The sequence below is a fragment of the Camelus bactrianus genome, chromosome 14 (genome assembly GCF_048773025.1).
Source record: "Camelus bactrianus isolate YW-2024 breed Bactrian camel chromosome 14, ASM4877302v1, whole genome shotgun sequence".
Classification (NCBI taxonomy): domain Eukaryota; kingdom Metazoa; phylum Chordata; class Mammalia; order Artiodactyla; family Camelidae; genus Camelus; species Camelus bactrianus.
This window is the reverse complement of record NC_133552.1, coordinates 11,377,823-11,398,624: the sequence shown is the minus strand read 5'-3', so window position 1 is coordinate 11,398,624 and position 20,802 is coordinate 11,377,823. Positions and strand designations below refer to the sequence as shown.

Genomic DNA, 20,802 nt, shown 5'->3' with positions numbered 1-20,802 from the left:
AGATGTGGTTGTTATGATACATTCTGACCACGTATGATTTTCCCCAGAAATACAAAAAAAAAAACCCACAAAATGACCTGACTTTTTAAATAATGTAATTTAGCAAATATGTATTAGAAATAATTTGTATTATAAATAGTATTCATACGTATCACAAATAACAAATATGTATCTTAAATTGTGAAAATGATGAATATGTTCTAAATATTTGGATGTACTTGCTTCCAGAGCCAAATATTTCAACAATTTTTATACTTTTATAAACGCACAGAATTACATAGCTGTATCATGTATGACAATAAAGTACTGATGGGAGGGGGTAATGAATCAAGAATGTAATGTTAAAAATTGCATGTGGCCAGGATTTTATGAGTTGGGAAAAGCAGAATAAAAGACATAAGCTGATTGTGAAATTAATGCCAGGAGAATCAGGAAGGAAAAAGGAAGGGACTGTGTAAGCATCTGGTAGATTTTGTGCTAACAAGAGAAGAAAATATACTTTGCAAATTATTTCTATCTGCCTGAGCATTTTCATTATGCTCAGAGCTACACAATTATAAAATGCAGAATATTAATCTCAGTTGTCTGTGTCTTGCTTATTTAATTTTTAATGACATATATGATAAATGGTAGGGTCAGATAGTGAGGGCTTTGAGACTTCTTTGGGTTACAAGCCTATACAAAAATAGCTGGCCGCTTAGATGGTTCAAACAAGCGGAATCTCAAAACTCTTATAAATTAAAAAGCCAAAAAATAAAACAGTTGATAATACACTAGAGAAGATCCTTGACATTTAATATTCACAGTCCAGTACATGAGAGAGTGGATTTCATTAAGTGTTTCTTCAACATTGAAAGGCGAGAACAAGTTACAGAGACAGTGGCAGAACCTTGCTTTCAACACCTTGATTTCCACAAAAAGTGAAAATGCCACTGACAGAATGGCTATCTTGTACAGATTTTCACCTTTGGATTTTACTTACAGTATCTTCTCTTGCTGTTGCAATGGTCCATTTTTTAAACATGGAAATCCATTCAGTAACATTTTAACCAGAGATGATCCCAAATCCTTGTGTGCTCTGGGTTGGAGGAGATGGATGGCTCAAAGGAACCATGCTACTCTAACCAGTCTACCTCTCATAGTTTTTATTTTTATCTATGTTAGCCACTCAAAAATCCCAATAGTAAGAAGTTTTTTAAAAGTTATGTGATCAGATTTGATTGAATGAGCAACACAGTTATGGTCCCAGTGACACTTGATTTGTACTAATTTTTGAAATATATATCTGAAAACTATACTCTTTGATAAGGATAACACTGCTGATTGATTAGCTGGTCACCTACATTATGTGAATAACCTTTTGCTAGCCTGATACTGACTATCAGAGTTACTTAAATACAGTCCTCATTTATATGCACTTGAGAATATTGAAATGATACAGGCTGAAGACTTCGATTCTTGGTCCCCTATGATGTTTTATTTATGATTCTATTATTGTTCTTCTTATTATAATATAGTTTTATCAGTTTACAGATATTTAAAATACAAAAATATAAATAATGAAATATAAAAAATAAAATAGGAAAAATTATAGAATAGTTACAGAATGAATGAATGAACTTCTATAGAAGAGATAAAAATCTCATTACCAGTTTTGACACTTCAGCTTAAATATTAGCTATTCATGGATTAAAACCATGGAGACATAGGTAGTGCAGTGTGATGGAGGAGAGGAAAGGGTGAAATAATGATCTTGATTCTGTAGGCTGTCAGTACAGGGCATCCTCCCTTAGTGCTAGGATTACAACCAAAAGAATAGAGAAATGGAATTGCAAGTTGCTAGGAAAAAAATATCTCACTGCCACACTGTTAACTAGAGCCTTTTGGTTTCTGGGGAAGAAAATACTTGAAGTTTCCTTTTGCCTTCATGGAGTTAATCTCAAAGGAAAGATACTAATTAATATGTACTACATCTAATATCAGTGAATCATTCAGTATTAATCATATCCCCAGAAAAATCTGTTGTGTCTGAGGGGACTGTCACATTCATTTGATAAGCAGCAATTGTTAGTCATACGAAGGTAGCATTAAATATGAGAAATGACAAGTAAGTGAAATTGGAAGAAAATTAAGCATAACAAAAAGCTGTGACTCAATAGTGAGTTATAACCAATGCAAAGGAAGATCGGGTGTTTTCATTTTCTAAAATAAATCTGGTAAAATAATCCTACTGTATGTGAACTCTTCCTGGATTTTCCCCATTTTATAGTGAGATTTAGCTTAGAAGACACCAAGCAAGCACCAAATGTTCTCTGAGACCTGAGATACTCTGACAGAGTGCTTCTGAATGACTTTGTCATTATTCTTTACCACACACAAGAATATCTTCCTGCTTATCAAACTTGTCTCAAGCTCTTTTCTGTTATGAAATCTTCCATCATTGACTCCATACTCTTGTTTTTTTGTTTGTTTGTTTTTGTTGTTTTTTTTTTTTTGATAGGGTAACACTATTATCTCTTTTAGCAGGAAATTACGCACTTTTATCTCACTCAGTCATTTTGTACATATGTATAGGTTTCCCTGTCTGATTTTCCCATCGAATGATAGGAATTAAAACGTATGTTTATTTCAAACTCAAGATGCTTTTTAAAAAGCACAATAATTATCAATATCTTTACATCCTCAACCAACTACCATTACCATCCTCCCATTCTGTGTCTTATCATATCAACATGGGAGGGCCCTTCATTCATTACCTTGTTTAACTTGAACTTACTGACCTGCTGTTAGACAGTTGTAGTTTTGTTACCAGAGAATTGGTTCTTGTCTCATGCAGGAAAGAATTCAAGAACAAGCGCTAATATAGTGAAAGGAAGTTTATTTAAGGAGATACACACTCCATAGACCGAGAGCTGGCCATCTCAGAGGGCAAGAGAGGTGGCTCCGAGATGTGCAGGTGGTTAGTTTTTATGGGCTGGGTAATTTCTTATGCTAAGGAGTGGGAGGATTATTCCAACTATTTGGGGGAAGGGGCGGGGATTTCCAGGAATTGGGTCCCCCCTTTTATGGTCAGCCTAGGAACTGTCATGGTGCCTGTGAGTGTGTCATTTGGCTTGCTAATGTATTACAATGAGCCTATAATGAGGCTTAAGGTCTACCAGAAGTCAGATCTTCTGCCATCTTGGGCTGAGTTGGTTCTAACCAGTTAACCTATCCTCAATTGTTGTGCCAGTCTTTTAACAGTTGTGCCCTGCCCCCTTCCCTCCTGTCTTAATTTTTACAATACTGAATTTAACAGATGCATAAAAGCAGAAGCAATGAAAATATAAAATTTCTAGAATCTTCAAGTCTATATCCCATGAGGTTAGAGTGAGTGCAGAATTGAAAGAAAATAAGTAAAACATGGAAGGAAACAGCATTGACTAAGAATTTTATATGTCAGTTTCCGTCATAGGTGCTGTACACGTAGGACATCACAAATCAATGCAACAATCAAACTAAGAAAGAATAATTTACATCTTATGCCTGAGGACGTTGCAAATTCAAACAGCCAAGTGCTTTGGGCAGAGTCTCTCAGCTAATACCCAGTAGAGCCAGGATTTGCACCCATTATGGAGCAGGTAGACCGAGAGGCTCATCCATTCAGAGCACTTGTGTACCTCACAAAGAGAAATACTTTAATTTGTATCGCCATTGAGAGAATATAATTGAGACTTTGGTGGGAGAAAGAATTAAAAATTAAGGTTTTGTTTTTGTTTTTAGTTATAAATATCACTTACAGTTTTTTTTTGCCATGAATTTCCCAGCCAAAGGTTTTAGAAATTATAACGATTATTTACTTTACCAAACACACATCCCATCTTTTTTAGGCTTGTTCTTTGTTTACATTTTAATGGAAATTTACTTCATTCAAAAACAAATACTGTTGTAAATCTGAATTATAATTAATCACTAATTTTCTTTACAGCCTGTCATAATTTTAGAATTTGGCTTGATTTAGCTGTTTGGTGTGATGATTTTTTTTTTTTTTTTTGCACATTACTAAGGGAAAATATAGAAAATGTAACTGAATCAACATTGCTTTCATATCTGCCACCTAAACCACCCTACAACTCTTTGAAAAGAGCTCAGCACCAAGATAACACAAGGGATAAACACCCAGCATTCCATACTGAAGACAGATCTCAGAGCCAACATACAACATTTGTTCCTTCCATAAATACTTATATTTATCTGAATTTTAGAAAGAAAAATGCAAATTAATGCTATAACTCTGGTCCCTTAGGAAGATATTTTCAAATGTGTTGTTACACCATCATTTATTCAGTGCCATAAATAAACTTCAGTGCCAGCAAGCATAAATTAGATCAAGTTCTCTGACCCAGGATCTAGCAGTCAAGTAAAATTGTAACAAATCATAAAATGCAATCACATGTAAACACTTAATTGTTTGAAACATTCCGTGTGGAGTAAATGAAGAACAATTGTGATTCATGTTTTTATTAGATAGAACACTGGGATAATTCGAGACAAACTTTTAGATAATTTTTAATAGATCGTTAGAATTTCACAATTGAAAAGAAATCAGTGCCTTCTTTTATACGTCTAATCCAACATCCTTGTTCCTTTGTGGCTGTTGTTTTTGTAGATGAGCAAAGTGATGTCTGGAGAGGTTTTAATTTGCCTGAGGTTACATAGATTTTTCTGGCAAGGCTGGGACTGTAACAGAAGTCAAACTTCTTTCCTTCTCATATGTATTTATTAAGTATATTACAGAAAATAAATGTATATTTATTGTTTCTAGTTAAACTATTTTATAACCTTTTGATTCCTCAGGTTTTAAATGGTGAGGAAAAATAAGAATAAAATGAAAGTCATAATTATTCTGCCCTTTGATGCTGAGCTATTCTTCAATTGCGAGGCTAGATCATCAGTGAAGTTGGGAATCAATGGGACCAAATTTACCAAAGAACATTACCTCGATTATTTAGCGTATTTATAAACCAAGGGAAAGGAATACAGTACCAAAAAAAGGAAACCAAATTGAGTAGTGACTGACATTTGCAAAAAAGTGGAGAAAGTGGCCTAAGTGTGACTCTATGCTAGACCAGGCTGTCGTGAATACAGACATCAAAAATAGAAAATTAAAACGCTGGACATCCTTGGATTCATGAGTCAGGGATCTCTACTCTAGACCCTGAAAAATCAGACCTTGATCAGCACTGACTCGGGTAACAATGTAGCACACAAGACAGGATCAGCACTGAGAATATTCCCTTAGGGCTCCTGCCTGAGGTTCATTACCAGTGCCCTGGCAAGGAGGAATTAAAGGCTGACACAACAGACCATAGTTAACTTTGAATAATGTGTTTTATCACTGGATGCAAATGTCGCTTCAGAGTCTGGACTTCATGAATTCTAAAAAGTTGATTCTGAAATATGGAATTCCTCTCTGCTTGATTCCATTTTAATGGGAACATGTACAAATCTCAGTTAAGAGCCTATATGTCACCCTATCTTTACTTGCAAAGATCTGTTCAAGATGATATCAATTTTTTATATAATCTTAAATATGAAGAACCTCTTATTGTAGATTCTGAAAGATAAGACTATCATACGCAAAGTCTGGTCAGCAAAAAATCTTGAAAAAAAATCTATGTTCACAGAGCGTAGGCTGAGGGAACAACTTCCGCAGAACTTTGAAACGCTGCTCTAAAACACATTTTATTCTAAGTGAAGTATGTCATGTGATAACTTTATGTGAAAAGTCTCTCTCGTGGGTGGTTTAAGAAGGAATAAACACATTCATGCTCTATCTCCCTTTGAAAGCTTTGGGAACATTTATTGAGACTACTGGGTTCACTTTCCAGGGTTTTCTCACATCATTGTTAAAATTTGCCAAACCCCGTTACAGGAAAAAATAGAAATTTGCTAATGATTGGAGGCAACATTTACTGTTATCCTGAATGGCCCACCATACACTTCGAATCTTTAATTCAGGATTATCTGGCACGATATCTCCGTGCTACTGAGATCATTCACGGGACCTCTGCAGGCCATCATTTTCATTTTTGTGTCTTTGAAGGACTTCAGGTTATCAGGAGACAGAAATTCACATCAAATGTGGGGAACTAGTTTATCATTCAATAAGAAGATTCGGAGCAAACCTAGATACTTGTCGCTAGCAGACTAAGGGAAAGGCTGAGGTTTGCTTTCCTCCAAAATACAGATAAATATTACAGCAACTATTGCTACAACTGAGAGCAGAGTGCTGGTACCAATATTACCTCAGTGCCCGGCTCTGAACTTGGAGCTTCCCCGAAGAGCTCTCATTTTGCCCCTGCAGAGTTCTGAACATATTTTTGACTCTGGCTGCCTCTATTCCTTTTTCCTAAGAACTGACAATAGGGTATTTTTTTTTTCCCCCCAAGTAAATAAATTTAATGGAAAGACCTGTTGATTATGAAGTAAAAAAATATGCAGTCATAGTAAACACAAAGAACTATTTTAGTTTAAAAAAAGGTAACTATAGAGCAATGATAAAGATGAGCAAAGGAGAAAGATTGCTGAAGTGTTGTTTTTTGATATTTTTAAAATTTTGTATCATTTTAAAAGGTTATACTCCATTTACAGTTATTACAAAATATCGGCCACATCCGCCACATCTTTGTGGCCTATCTTACAGCCAATAAGTTGTATCTCCCGCTCCACCACCCCTGTATTGTCCCTCCCCACCGTGATAGGTAATTTTTGTTTTTCAGAACATTCTGTGGGGAAGTGGTAAAATAGGCGAAGGGGATTAAGAGGTACAAACTAGTAGGTAAAAATAAATAAGTTACAAGGAGGTAATGTTCAGCACTGGGAGTAGAGTTATATTTTGTAATAACTGTGTGGAGTATAATCTATAAAAATATTGCATCACTGTGCTTTGCACCTGAAACTAATGTAATACTGTAAGTCAACTATACCTCAATTTTAAAAAAATCTGTTCCTTGATTTCCCTTTGCTTTTATTCTGTCTCTTCCCATTTTTAAAATAACATTTCTTTTCAATAGATTTGAGGTGTTGCAGAGCATCGCTCCTCTGAGCAATCGCCCTTTGCTGGAACCTGTGGGCAGAAACGACTGTGCAAACGTAAGTCCTTGGAACCTTTGGGCATTTGTGTACTTTCCCCGGGAGTAGAGCTGGGGGTTCTGACATCTTATCCCTGTCATGTGGGTGAAGCAGATTCCCAGGAGATTTTTTTTTTTTTTTTTTTTTTTGCTCTAAAAATAAATAGTGTAGATGTCAAAGGAGTAATACCAACAACAGAAGAGATTGAAAAGGGTGAAGAAAATTGGAGGATTAGGGCAAGAAGCCAGTTAAATTGTTACTGATTCGGTCAATGGCAAGAAGACAATAAAGTCTGGATAAAATAGTAAGTAAACAACATTCACAGTGTTTCTGATTTAGTTGGACTACAAGGCCACCTTCAAAATGACAAGAAATAGTGTCCCCAAGGCTATTTGATAATAAGGTATTACATGGCTGTCACCCAGTCATTAGAACATGAAGTCAGTCAATGAGACTATTGACTGTCTGTAGTAACTGGTGAATACACCAGCTAGAGTCTTGCTCCTATGTCTGTTATAAAGACAAAGGGAAGTCGTGTATGTCACGTACCAGAATTTTCGTCTTGATTAAGGTTATTAGTGTCTATAGTCTAAAAAGCACTTGGACATCTGAAGATATATCTTAATTAATCACATTTTGTATTTCTCAATCTTTCACGACTGAGATAAACTATTACTCAAGCTCTCAAATGAACTAAGTTCTGAATTTAGCAGTTATGATAGTTTGTTATGTGTCCTATCCAGTCCCTGAGGTAAGAATTTGCTATTTTTGATAGTTGATGGGTTCCTGGTCACAACCTAGACACTTTAATTTATCATTGTGTCGAATCATAGCTGATTTACTATCTATGTCTTGCCCATAGTGTCCCATTTAGATTCCATCAGTGGGAGTTCTATGAATTTTGGAAGGCAGACAAAAAGAAAACCCAAAAAACAAACAAAAAACCCTTACAGTCATGTACCTGGGCTGTGGTGAGGTGAGGATTTGCTGGTAGCTTCCAAGCATGATTCTTTGATCTGCAGCTGAGATGACTGACATTTGTCTTCTCTTCTCTCTTGCCTTCTTAAAGCCAGCAGAGGCTTTTCCTGGTAATTCCTCCCTTATTCCTTTCAATGAAAATGTAGGCTGCTAATTTCCTGTTTTTATATTATCTATGGTAATTTCTTCTCCTGATCAAACCCAAACTGATACAGTCCTCTTACACTGGCCCTAGCCATTCAATTCATCCTCTCCCTATTTACGTCATCAGTTAAACATCATTTTACCCAATCTTGCATTCCTTTGCAAATGGCTTAAAGAACTAACTATTTCTTCTAGGGGACTATTCCAAATTCTTGCCGGTTTCAATTCCTCTTACTTACACAAAATAGAATTTTTTTCCTCCCTTCAAGGCCTAATTCTTGGTCATTTCCTTTTTTCCCCAACCTCAGCAAAACAATTAGCACAAAAAGTATATGTTCTATGATCAAATATTTCCTTCAAGATAATAAATTGTACTAATAAAGAAATTTTGACAAAGAGCTCATGATTTTAACTTGTTAAATGACCAATGATAAATCCATTTTCTTCTGGATTAAAATTAAAATGACAATAGCGTTACTAACCATCTTAAAACAGGTTGTGATGGCATTTGAATCAACTTTTTGTAAAAACAAAACAGGTTTGTAATACAGCAGAAAGGCATGGGGTTTTGCATTGCTTAATGAACTGTTGCTCTTCCTAATTAGGTGATTATGTGCTTATGCTGAGGTCAGAATAATTAAGTTTATATCTACCTACCAAACTGTGACAGTATGCCTTTCGCAATAATTGATTCCATACATTCAAAGAATTGTAAAAGATGACTGGGAAAAAATTACCCCTTTTTAAGATAGAAAATGTTCTAAAATATATGATGCAAACTTAGTTTTTGAAAAAAATAAGTAAACATTATTTAGAAGAAAGTGTAACTATTGAATTCCTTTGGGCCTGGTTAGACTTAATAATCTCTCCCTCCCTTAGATGTTCACCATCTTCTTCTGTTCTTCTTATATAATTACTTAGTGTCTGAAAAGAAACAAGCAAAAATCATGTAAATTCATGCACATGACAAAAAATAATGGAAGAAAACACAAACTTTAAATAGATTAACTTTTGTCTCCAATAGATTTTCTTTGGTAAATGTGAGGGCTTCCAAAAACTTATTTTCTTATTTTTTTTAAAATAAAGTTCTTTTTTTAGTTTCATTGATGTGATATTTCCTCTGACTTTTCTGTGGGTATTGATGCCTGGAAGGATAAGAGTCTGTTGGCTTCCTGGGAGCTGCCTGGAGGCAGAGGACTAGGAGCCACAGAATTTAGTGCAGGGTCCTGCTCATTACTCCACCTGGTGGTCCAGCAGGGGAAGAGCAGCCTGCATAATTGTGTACGGGACACTGGCACCTAGGGAGCTCACTCCTGTCAGTCATTTTTAAAATATTTATATTAATTTTAGGCCCAAATTTACCTCCAGTGTTGGATGATTCTGAAACTGTTGTTTCCTAAGACTTTGAGGATTCCCTGACCAATTTGGTGTGGTTTTCATTCTAGCTTAGGCTAGAGTGCATGAATACATCAGCCTCCGCTCCTGTTTCCAGAATTTTATTACTGTTGTCTGCTCTTCTCTTATCCCCCTTCTTTTGAGCTTTATCTTTAAAAGCATTTTCTTTACTGTAATTTTACAGTGTAGCGGAGACCGTTTAGCTCTGGGGTGGAGTGCATGCTTAGCATCCTGGGTTCAATTCCCAGTATTTCCATTAAAAAGTAAATAAATAAATAAACCTAATTACCTACCCTACCAAAAAAAAAAAAAAAAAAAAAGCAATTTTACAGTGGAGACTGAAGTTAGATATCTATGTTTAAAATCCTAACATGAAAAATTGTAAGTGCCTCGAATTTTTTTAAGTGTATAGGAATGAAGAATTTCTAATCTGTTTATCTCTGTGAAATATGTTTTCATGGTTGATAATAGATAAGATAGAAATTAATGGGCTCTATTAAGATGAATTTTTTTAATTCAGGAAAAGCTTAACAAATTCTAAACATATGCTATTTATCAGCAGATTCTTAGCAATAACTCTGCTTCTCTTTGTTTTGCAGTGCCTTTAAGAACCTAATAAATATTATGCCAACCTTGGTTTATCAGGCCATCAGTTTCTTCACAGGGCTGTCAATTCCACTAGTAGAATTGTTTCCAGAATAAAACGCTCAGTTGCTACAACATCATAAAAGGATCACTGGTCAAGGGAAAAGAAAATAGCAGGTTTTCCTTAGATTAAGAATATTGTATATATTGAATTTTACTAGTCTCCAGTATTCCCGAATCTGGAGCATTGTAGCTCTGGATACTCTCTCTGATACCCTGGATGAAAAAGAAATCGAAGAGCATATTTCTGCAATTTGAGGACTGCTGATATGCTAAGAAAACTGTTGTGAGAAATATAGTGTAATAATAATAATAATGATAATAATAATACCCTCAACACAAGATAGGAAACTTCATCTTGTCGAGAACTATAAAGTGACTGAGATTTTTAATGTCTTTGCAAACTAACAAATTAGCCTGCCACCGTTACATCGGTGCTGGCAAAATAAAACAAAACTTGTTTAGAGACAAAGCACTTTACTGCTCACGGCAGTAGCAGTAGCCAGAGTATTCATAGAGTTTCCTTGTATGAGTTTGCCCAGCCCAGTTCTCACTAGGCAGCACAGAGAGTTAACACCTGCATATACAGTGGGTTATATTACAGGAGAGGAATTGCGACCCGAAATATTTTTTAATGGGCAGTGAAAAAGACCTGACCTTTCCTCAAAAAGGAGTTATTACCTTTATTATATTGGGCAGTAAGTATACCCGCTCTTTGCTCCAGAGGGGGAAACTATTTCTAACTATAAGGCTGTAAACAAACCTGCCCTTTGTTCTGAAGCAAAGTATCATTTCTTTCTTCCAGGATTATTTGCTATACAAATAATCTTGAAATGGGAAACAGAGTAGCTACTTGCCCTGCTCACGAGATGTGCAGAAATGTAAGAGAAACTGATGGAGAATTTTCCCCCAACGTGCCTCACCATGCTTTTCAAGGGCCAATCCCATTCTCTCTCTCTTCTTCTCTCCTGGACTTAATCTTAAATCATCAGATTTAGTTGTCATTCTTAAGCAAATTTAAAGGGAAAGTTTCTGCCATATATTTTTATAATACGTTAGCATGTTACTATGGATCTGGAGAGGATGATTTTATAAGAGAATGAACTTAAACATCATGTTATATTTTTAAAGCTCATAATCCCTTTTGGGTTAGTGTATTTTGGGTATATTCTGGGATTTATTCCATGAAGAAGATTAATGGTACCTTCCTGTGCTCCTCTCTTACATTGCAATTTAGAATTACTTCCTAAAGCTATTATATGGAAATGAATTACATTGTCGTAACAAGGCATATTGTATTCATTGAATAAACAGAGCAATATTTCTGCTATAATATATAGGATCTTGTTTCACCAAGTTTCTGTGCTCATAAAAAAAATTTCATTGAATTACTATTTTGTTCTCCAAGGTTAAGTATTTTGGAAAGTCAGGTTGAAAAATATCTACGTTACAAACACAGTTATTCTTAGGCAAAGATTTTAAAATTTCTCTTCAAACTTAGCAACTCATGAAAGTAATATTTCTGTAATTGTCACTGTATCTACCTAATTTACCCTTAACATCCACATGCTAATCTTATAGTGAAAATGTCAAAACTGACAAAAATGTATGACAAAATTCATATTAGCCAAATTTACCCTTGAAAGTCATTGTGTTTCCAACCCATCAGCTCTGCAAAACTTCTGCACTGAATATGCTTTTAGCTCCTCTGTGCCTAGTGAAATCCTGCATACACTTCAAGATTCAGTTTGAATGCCTCTCCCCTTGCCTCTTTTACTCTGTTCGAAATAATCTTTTTTTTCCCCTGTTTTTTCCCACCATAGAACATGGCTGACATCTCTTAGGTCACATCCACATTTTGCTCTATCACTTTTTCTCACTCGTATTTTCTTCTCTGCAGAATGTTGTTGGAAAAAAATTCTGTCTGGCACATCTTGGTGTCCTTTATATATTTATCATGGTAGTTGAAGTCCTTATGCTCACAGAGAGATGTACTGGAAACAAAGTGGATTTTATAAGGACGCCTGTGAAAACAAGGAGAGAAGGGGAGGAGCGGGGCCTCACATCACAGACACTGGATCATAGTGTGAGAACTGCCAGTTGGTTCAGGATAAAGTCAATTCGGGACTGACTTTTGCAGAAGGTATTCTGATTAGTCAAGTTCTAAAAAATGTTGTACAAGGTGCTTTGCTCAGATATTCCTGCTTAATGACTAATGAGCATCAGAGGGTGGCTGCTTGCCAGGGGGAGATTGTACCAATGAAGGCAAGCCCAATGCAAGGCATGTGAGAGCAAGACAAAAAGTCAGATCTGTCTTTTAGCTTCTGATGAGACCATTTCTTTTCTGTTTATCCTGGGAAAATGCCTCTCCAAAAATATACAAAGAATGACATGGGAATGAACAGTATCAAAATAAAAACAAATTCAATATGCTTTTGTGGTTATATTGAGTGTTATATATATGGCCATCTCTACTATTACTTTTTCAATGCCATCTGGATACATTTTATATCCTGTGGATTAGAAATGAGAAATGTCATTTGCAGAAAACAGTATAAACTCCAGGGAAGAAAGGAGACCTAGGATGTGGTACTAGTTTCGCCAAGTAAATATGATCCAAAAGTGAAACAGCGGTTTAACCAAAACATCAAAAATTTAGGCTAACTTTAATTATATGTTGGACTCCTTCATTCATACAATGGAAAACTGTAGATCAGCTAAAATTAATGAACTCTATCTACATTAATTATCATAGATAAATTTCAACCGCATAATATTTAGGGGAAAAGCATATCACAGTAAAATAATGTTCGTATAAATGTGAAAAAAGCACAAATTACAGATATAATTCTTGCATAGTAAAATATGAAATTAAACCAAAAAAGGCAGTACACTAATTTTAAGGCAGAAAGAATGGAGGGGTAGATCTTTATCCAAATTTGTAATTTCTGCTCTTTCCAAAATGCAAACATAATTTTGATGTTAATGTGACAAAATATTAATGTCTGTTTAAAGGGTGGATATATTGATGAGTGCTAAATTATTTCTATATAATTAAAATATATCTATAATATATATGTTGATTTTAAAATAATTAAAATAAACTATATTACTAGTCGTATTTAGCACTCATTCTTGTGGCCATGTTAGGAATAAGATACTTCTTACTTGCCAGATTTTTCTTAATAATTCAGCCTTAGTCAAGGAAACAAGTAAATAACTTGGCATAGAAAGTATTCCATTATAAACTTCAGAATATTGTTATTTAACTGCAACCATATTCATGGCTTCACTTAAATCCATTTTTTAAAGTTGAAGTGTAGATACATTTTGTATGGAATACAAATATTTTGTAAAATTTAGGAACTCTTAAGTGACTCTCATTTACCCAGAATAAAAATGACATACGACTTTTGTAGACCTTTAATAATGACACATTATGGTGTCTAAAATGGCACTCCCTGTTATATTTTATTTTGATTTTTCAAGGAAATAAATATCTACTTACTGTTTTTTTTTTTAAACTGAATGTATAATCTTGAAATGCTTTCATATACTAGTAAATTCAAATATACTTTAATACCCTTATACTTTAAAAATATGCCTATGTTTTAAATTCCAATTGTATTTTTAAATGTCAAATGTAAATCTTTTTTTTTTTTTACAATTTTTTGAAAAAGAACCAGTCACACTATTGGCGCTGGGCTACCACATCTGGGTGTTCTTGGCATCGCCCCAGTGAACCCCTGTGCTGCAGCAAGAGTCAGGCACAGGGCAGAGAGCTATGGGTGCCGGAGATGGGAAGCTGTCAGCCTGCTCCCGAACTGGTCCCTGAAGCTGCAGGTGAACCCAGATGTGGGCTGGGAAATACGGGGCGTCAGGAGATACATGAACAAGGTACACAGAGAAAAGTTATCAGAGGGTTTAGAATGAAAATTAAACCTGCCTCAGTCCCCACAGACAGCCAGGGTCACTGGTTTCTTAATTCGTTTTCCAAAGATAGTCCATGCAGAATGAAACGTATATGCGTTAGCATATATGACATATTACAGGTATACTGTATTTAATTTTAATGCGAATTATTGCACGCTACACACATTTTTAGTACTTTGCAATTTTCTTTAACACTGTAACCAGGAGAACTGTCAGTAACAATACGTTCGGAGCCACCTTTTTAATTTGAAGCTTCAGTATTTCTTTGTGCGGACGTATCAGACTTCAGCTCTTCTGCTCCTTAATGCTGGACCTTTAGTTTGTTTCTGCTTTTTGCTATAACACACAATGCTGTTATTAATTTATTTTCACGTGTAATACTTCAAATATGTGTGAGTAAATCTCCAATTCTCCAATTTTTAATGTCAGAATTTATTTTAAATTGTAAATAATATCAGTAAGGGGTATATCAGAACTATTAGAAAGCTTCTTATCTTCGAGTAAACGTCTGTTGAAACCACATTTGATTTCCATTTAGAAATATAATGTTATACACATACACACACGTGCACACATGCATGTGCACAGACATATAATGTGAAATTCTGTAACAAACTTTGTACACTTAACAAGGCATGAAGTGTTGCCTGAAGATTTCTTTCTAAAACATCAAAACTTGGATTTTTAAAAGTAGCTTTTATCAAATTCTTTATGAAATGTTTATTTCTCTGATTTCTAAACAGTAAAGGTACTTAACATATTCCAACATTTTGAATAATTAAGGTTCCTCGACATGAACTTCAGTCATTCTGTTCTGTGCTGATACGAGCTGGTTAGACACAAAACCCCCTTTTTTGCCTCTGCATGACATGGTCCAGTGCCTAGTGGTTGCCATTGTTAGACTTCCATGGTATTTTTAAACTTTTCTTCCATTATTAGGCTATCTAATTTCTCACCGAATTACTACAAGTACCTTTTGGAGCTTTCACACATTTATTCAACAAATTGTCACCTGTGTGTCAGACCTGGTTCTAGATCCCAGAGATGCATCCCAGGGCAAAACTGGGCTCTGTCCACATGGAGCTTATTTTCCACAGGGGAAGATAAATGACAATGGTTCACTGTTGTCTGGGAGACTAGATAAAACTTGTTATTTAGCCCCTTTTGGTGGATGATAAGTCTCTGGAACTTAGTTTGATAGAAAACCTTTCTTTTAAAACTATGTATTTTACTTTGACAATATTTTTTCTTTGATATTTCAGTGGAATGTGGTAGAAACACTTAACGTTGAAATATTTTAGGTGGGTATAGAATTTCTTTTGTTTTATCGTCATAACTGTCAAAATTAGGGAGCAGTGCCTGGAAGAGATGCAGATTGCATTTTTGTATTCTGATAGAACTTTGCATTCCCTTCCTTAACACTTAGCAAGTCGGAAAGAAACCTACCAAAGGCTAGGAACTTTATGTTTTATTACTTCAGCTTTTATGGAAGTTCCAAAAAGCAGATAGTATTATTTTGTAGATAAAAAAGAAATCTGAAGCTAACATAGGTTATATGGCTTTCCTAATGTCACATACCTAAATAAGAGGGATGGAGAGGTCTTCCAGGCTCCAGAACACAAGCTTCCTTCAGTAAACTTCAGAGAAATCAAGAAAGAGTCTAGGCATGTAAGTTTGTAGATTTTCTAGTATTACGTGCCTCGTGTCTGCTGGGCTGATTGGTGGGTGAATAGTGTGGGGAGGAGGCAGCTGCAAACAGTCCACAGGCGCAGGGCAGGCTGTCAGTCGTTCTGAGGAGCAGAGGGAAGAAAGCACAGGGCGTTACAGTTATAAAAGCAACATTTCCCAAGTATAGACAGCTCTACCACTGTCTCTAGGATGCAATTCAACTTTGATCTGCCTGACTTACATACACAGAAATATTCATCCACTAATATGAGCATTCTACATTTGCTTCTGTCTGTGAATTATCCTTTGTATATTTATTCTGTAATTACAAATTGATTTTCTGCTAGAAGAAGAGTAAGAGAAAGTCCTTTTCCTTTTCCATTTCCAAACTAACCTAGAAAGTGCTACATCTTTGACTTCCCAGAAACTAATAACACCTACAAATTATGTGTCAAGGTTGTAACTACAACTTCTTATGGATAAGTAAAGAAATACATGGATAGGCAGTTGGCAAGTTTTCTTTTTCCTAACTTGCAGTGAATATAAAATACAGTAGGAGATAAAATTTATTCTCAAATTCATACTTAGCTATAAAAATATCTACCACCTTTTAAAAAAAAAACAACATATTTTCTTAGTATTTTTCCACAACGGTTTTTGACTAAAATATTCATCAACTAACAATTCTAATCATTATAGTAATAGGAATGATAATAAGTACATTTATTGGATGCCTAGTATGGCTGGACTTAAAATTTAATAATGATCTCACTTGACATTTACTCAAGATACCTGTAAGCTAATTCCAAGAAAACTTGGCTCTGCCCACAATCCCCCACTCAGGTGGCAGCTAGAAAAAACAACGGGTACCCTGAGAGCACATCTTCCTCCTCTCACAACCAGGCATTGCTGACTGGCCCACGTGTGGATTTATGGCTGGATATCCAATCCAAACCCTCGCAAGTCACCAACAGTGTCACATTTGGGTAAAATATAAGCAGATACAGTCACATTTCTGTGTCTTGGGAATTGGAGTAGGGCATATTAAGAGAGAAAGACAGTTCGTTGGAATCAGCAAATCAGCGGTTATGAGAAAAAATTGGAAAACCTTTGCTACATTATAAAGTAAGGTAAAAGTGGAAACTATCAGTAAGTAAGAGTTATTCGGTGGAAATAGGATAAATGAGAAGACTAATTGGAAACAGATATGAAAAGGAGAACATACACAGGGAATAATCCAATCCCCAAATAATGGTCTCACGCAAGACTAAGGGTTGGCGAACTCAGAGTTGCGCTGGATTAGCAGTTACCTTCTTGCTCATCCTCTCCACTGAAGAGAAGAGATACTGCAGCTTCTTTCCATGGATTTTGTACCTTTTTCATCAATTCATTATTAAAGGGTTATTTTAAAAGACAACCCTGCCCTGACTCAGCCCTAAGGGACAGCTATTGGCATCCTTATTTTACACAAGAGAAACTGGGATTTAGAGTATTAACAAAATTTTCCAAGGTGATGTAATTCGAAAGAGCGTTTGCCTTCCAGAGCAATGAAAAGCAGCTCATTCTTTCATTGGATGGAAAGCAGGAATAATTTGAGCTACAGTTGTTCTCTACCTCTACATTCTGCACATTAAAGCACAATTGATTTCTTCCCATTATCAACTCTTCCTACTCTTCTTTACTGAAACCTTGATTTTGGCAGTTGAAAGTGAGTTTGAAAATTAATTCCAGTTTTCCACAGAATGTTACTGAAATTGTCCACTGTTGCTTCTATACACACACACACAAAAAAAAACCATGAATGCTTATTGACTGTAGAATGTACTAATTTAGCTGAATTGTGATATTATGAATTGATGTCTTTTTTTTCCTCTTCTAATGCGTAAGTACATTGATTTAAGGTTCATACTGAAATCACTCAGTACTATCAGACATCACCTCACAGCACCCCGATGAAGAAATATATAATATATTTCTATTTTGAAAGAAGAAAAGGAAGCTCAACGAGCTGGTTTGCTTGCACAAAGTATCACACCCAGTTAGTGGTGAATAAAACAGTAAAAAAAAAACCACATATTAAAAAGTTTCCGTGATAGCACTCTTTGCAATATACTGCACTGCTAATATTTAACAAAGTTGTGTACGAGCCTGTGTGTGAGACAGAAGTGGGGGTGGGGATAAAGGTGAGAATTAAAGGCTTACGGTTGACCAGATAACTAATATTGTCTACCCAATAAATCCCAAACAGTTCTCATTCAACTGGGTTTTAAAGGCAACCTTCTTTTGAATCTCTGGCCCACAATCTAAACAGGAGTCTCTCCGAAAATTTCCACCCAGTTCTAACTAGAAGCTGCAGTGGTTAGGTGCTAAGGCTTGTGTTTGATGATACCTTCTCCATTTTGAACTTGTTCTTTGATTTTTCTTTATGGTGGTGTAAACTTTGTATATTATCCTTAAAACAAGAATAGCTTGAGTAAGATTTTTGGACACCTCTTCCTTCCTCTCCTGGAGGTTAATGAGCCAGAAAAGAACTCAAATTCAGGCAACAAAAGGCTATTTAAGACCTGGGGGGAAGATATAGCTCAGTAGTCCTGGGTTCAATCCCCAGTACCTCCATTAAATGAATAAACAAATAAATAAAAATAAACTTAATTGCCCCCCCACTAAAAATTTTTTTTTAATTTAAAAAATGCAGACATGTCACCATCCTTCAAACTTTAAATTGCGGGTTTTCAGCATTAAAATGATCAGGTATGCAATATGTTGGTGTGTTTATTAATATAGTTAATTGGCACATTTAAAGAGCTTTGTTTAAAGCCTGACTTATACACAAACCAAAAAATAAAAAAAGATACTTTGAGGTTGAATTTAAAGTTCTCTTTAAAATACTAACGTGTTCTCTCCCCTTCCCACCACCTGAAATTAGAGAGATGCTCTTTATAGCCACGGAGGGCACGAGGCAGCATGAAACACACTAGCGTGTGCACGCAAGCGCACGCGCGTTTATTCCTCTCATCCCGTGCTAGTGGGCAGACACATCCTGCGGCTGTATCTGCTGGGGAAGTTTGCTGCATGCCTTAGAGCGAGGCTTGCAAAGTGAAGGGGGTTTCAACAATTCAGAAGTTGGCTTTGCAGCGGTGGCATGCCGCCTTTCTATAACAATGAGAGAATGAGCTGCTTTTCATTTCTCTGGAAGGCAAATGCCACCTGTCATTGAATATTGCAGCCCCTGCTCATATTTTGCTGAGCAATTTCCATCCAGGTTTTCTTTTCCTAATGGAAGGTCTAAACTGATTCAAAAGGTTTTCTTAGCCAATGTACCTGGTAGAGCAAGGGGAGGAAGAGATTAATTGTAAAAAAAAACAAAAAAACTAGAAAAGTATTTTTAGAGAAGTATTTATATTGAACAATCAAAATTTTACAGTCAGGATGGATGTTGGAATTTATCTGTTTCTCTCATTTACACATAATGAAGTTGAGTAAAGAGTCTCATCAGTTCAACATCAAATACCTGCTTTGTGACAGAAGTCAAAGCTGAGACCCATTTCTCCTAAATCCATTGATATCCATTGATGTCACCCTTTACTTTAAAAGCCAAATAAATTTCAAGAGGATCATGTCCCAACTTTTTTATTTTCGAAAATAAAGATGCTTTTTGTCACCTATAAAATATCCTTGAACATTTTGTTCCATTAATTAATTGTATTATGTTTAATTTTGGTGAAATTTTAATGATTTTTTTCTAATAAATTAAATAAGCTTTCAACAGTTAAAGTCGCTAGAAATTAGAAACTGCAAAGATATAGTCACACTTATCTTTTGATCTATTATGTATAAAAAAAAAGGCCAAAGTGTGTAGGACACAGAAGGTGCACATTAAATAGATGTAAACTGTAAATATATTTAACAATTAAATATATGCTATTTTGAAGAAACTTAACTATAACATGAAACCTGACTTTCAGGAACTTACCCTTCATTGAGGAAGACAAACATTTAAGCAGTTAAATATAACACAAAGTCCAATAAAACGAATTTATGAACATACCAGTTACGTGAAAGTTGCAGTGACACTGAATTGAAGATGGCGGTTTTCAGAGGATCTACATATAATCAGAATTATAATTTTATAAACAAACTATTACTTAACAGTTCAAGTTCCATATAACTGCAAAATGTATTTTAAATGTTCCCGGTTATTGATGTAAATCTTATCTGAAGCTATAACCAATCACTGAACAAGTTGCTAGGAAGTATATGTAGTTTTTGCAATAAGGCACAGCTTTGACTCATATGGAACTGAAGAATAATCAATGAATAAATAGAATATCTGAGCAACCCTGGGAACTCATATACAAGTATTCTATCACACCAAAGGTGATAGCCAGATAAATGACTGGAATGGAAGTCAGTTAGAGAGACTTTGGCTTAGGTCTTTGAAATTCCATAGGTGTTAATTTAGGGTCAGATTTTATCAGGTAACTCTAGAATTCAGCTTGGTCTGCAGTGAATAAAATTGAGTGTGAAATTTCCTCTATAGAATGGGTTTTTTTTTTTTTTTTTTGTACTGGGCATGCTAGTTGCTGAAGATTTTTCTCTTGTGATTAAAAACAATTAATCTTTGAAGATTTACTCTTTTCTGGGTAACTGGATTATCTCAACTAGTCATTATGATAATTTATTGAGATTGATTTAATAAGTTCTGTTATATTCCCATCTTTTAGGTATTAACACAGCTAGCAGATGGCAGAGATGAGATCTATGGAGAAGAAAAAAAAAACAGGGAAAAATAAATGAGTCATTGCTCAGTTAATTTTTACCTTAATGACATCCTTAACACTTAGCTCAGGAACAAGAAAATAATACTGCCTGTTAGTTATCTGAATGAGGTACCTGTATTGATTTTATATCACTTTCTATACATCA

At 35.2% G+C, this 20,802-nt stretch overlaps 1 long non-coding RNA gene across 1 annotated transcript in view; it reads left to right on the top strand.

Annotated features, from left to right (window-relative positions):
• Positions 1–6,859: 6,859 nt before the first annotated feature.
• Positions 6,860–20,802, top strand: part of LOC141579808 (uncharacterized) — a 75,036-nt gene continuing 61,093 nt past the window's right edge. Inside the window, exon 1 of the long non-coding RNA XR_012511819.1 lies at positions 6,860–7,134. This is a non-coding gene — a long non-coding RNA (uncharacterized LOC141579808). The remainder of the gene's footprint in view (positions 7,135–20,802) is intronic.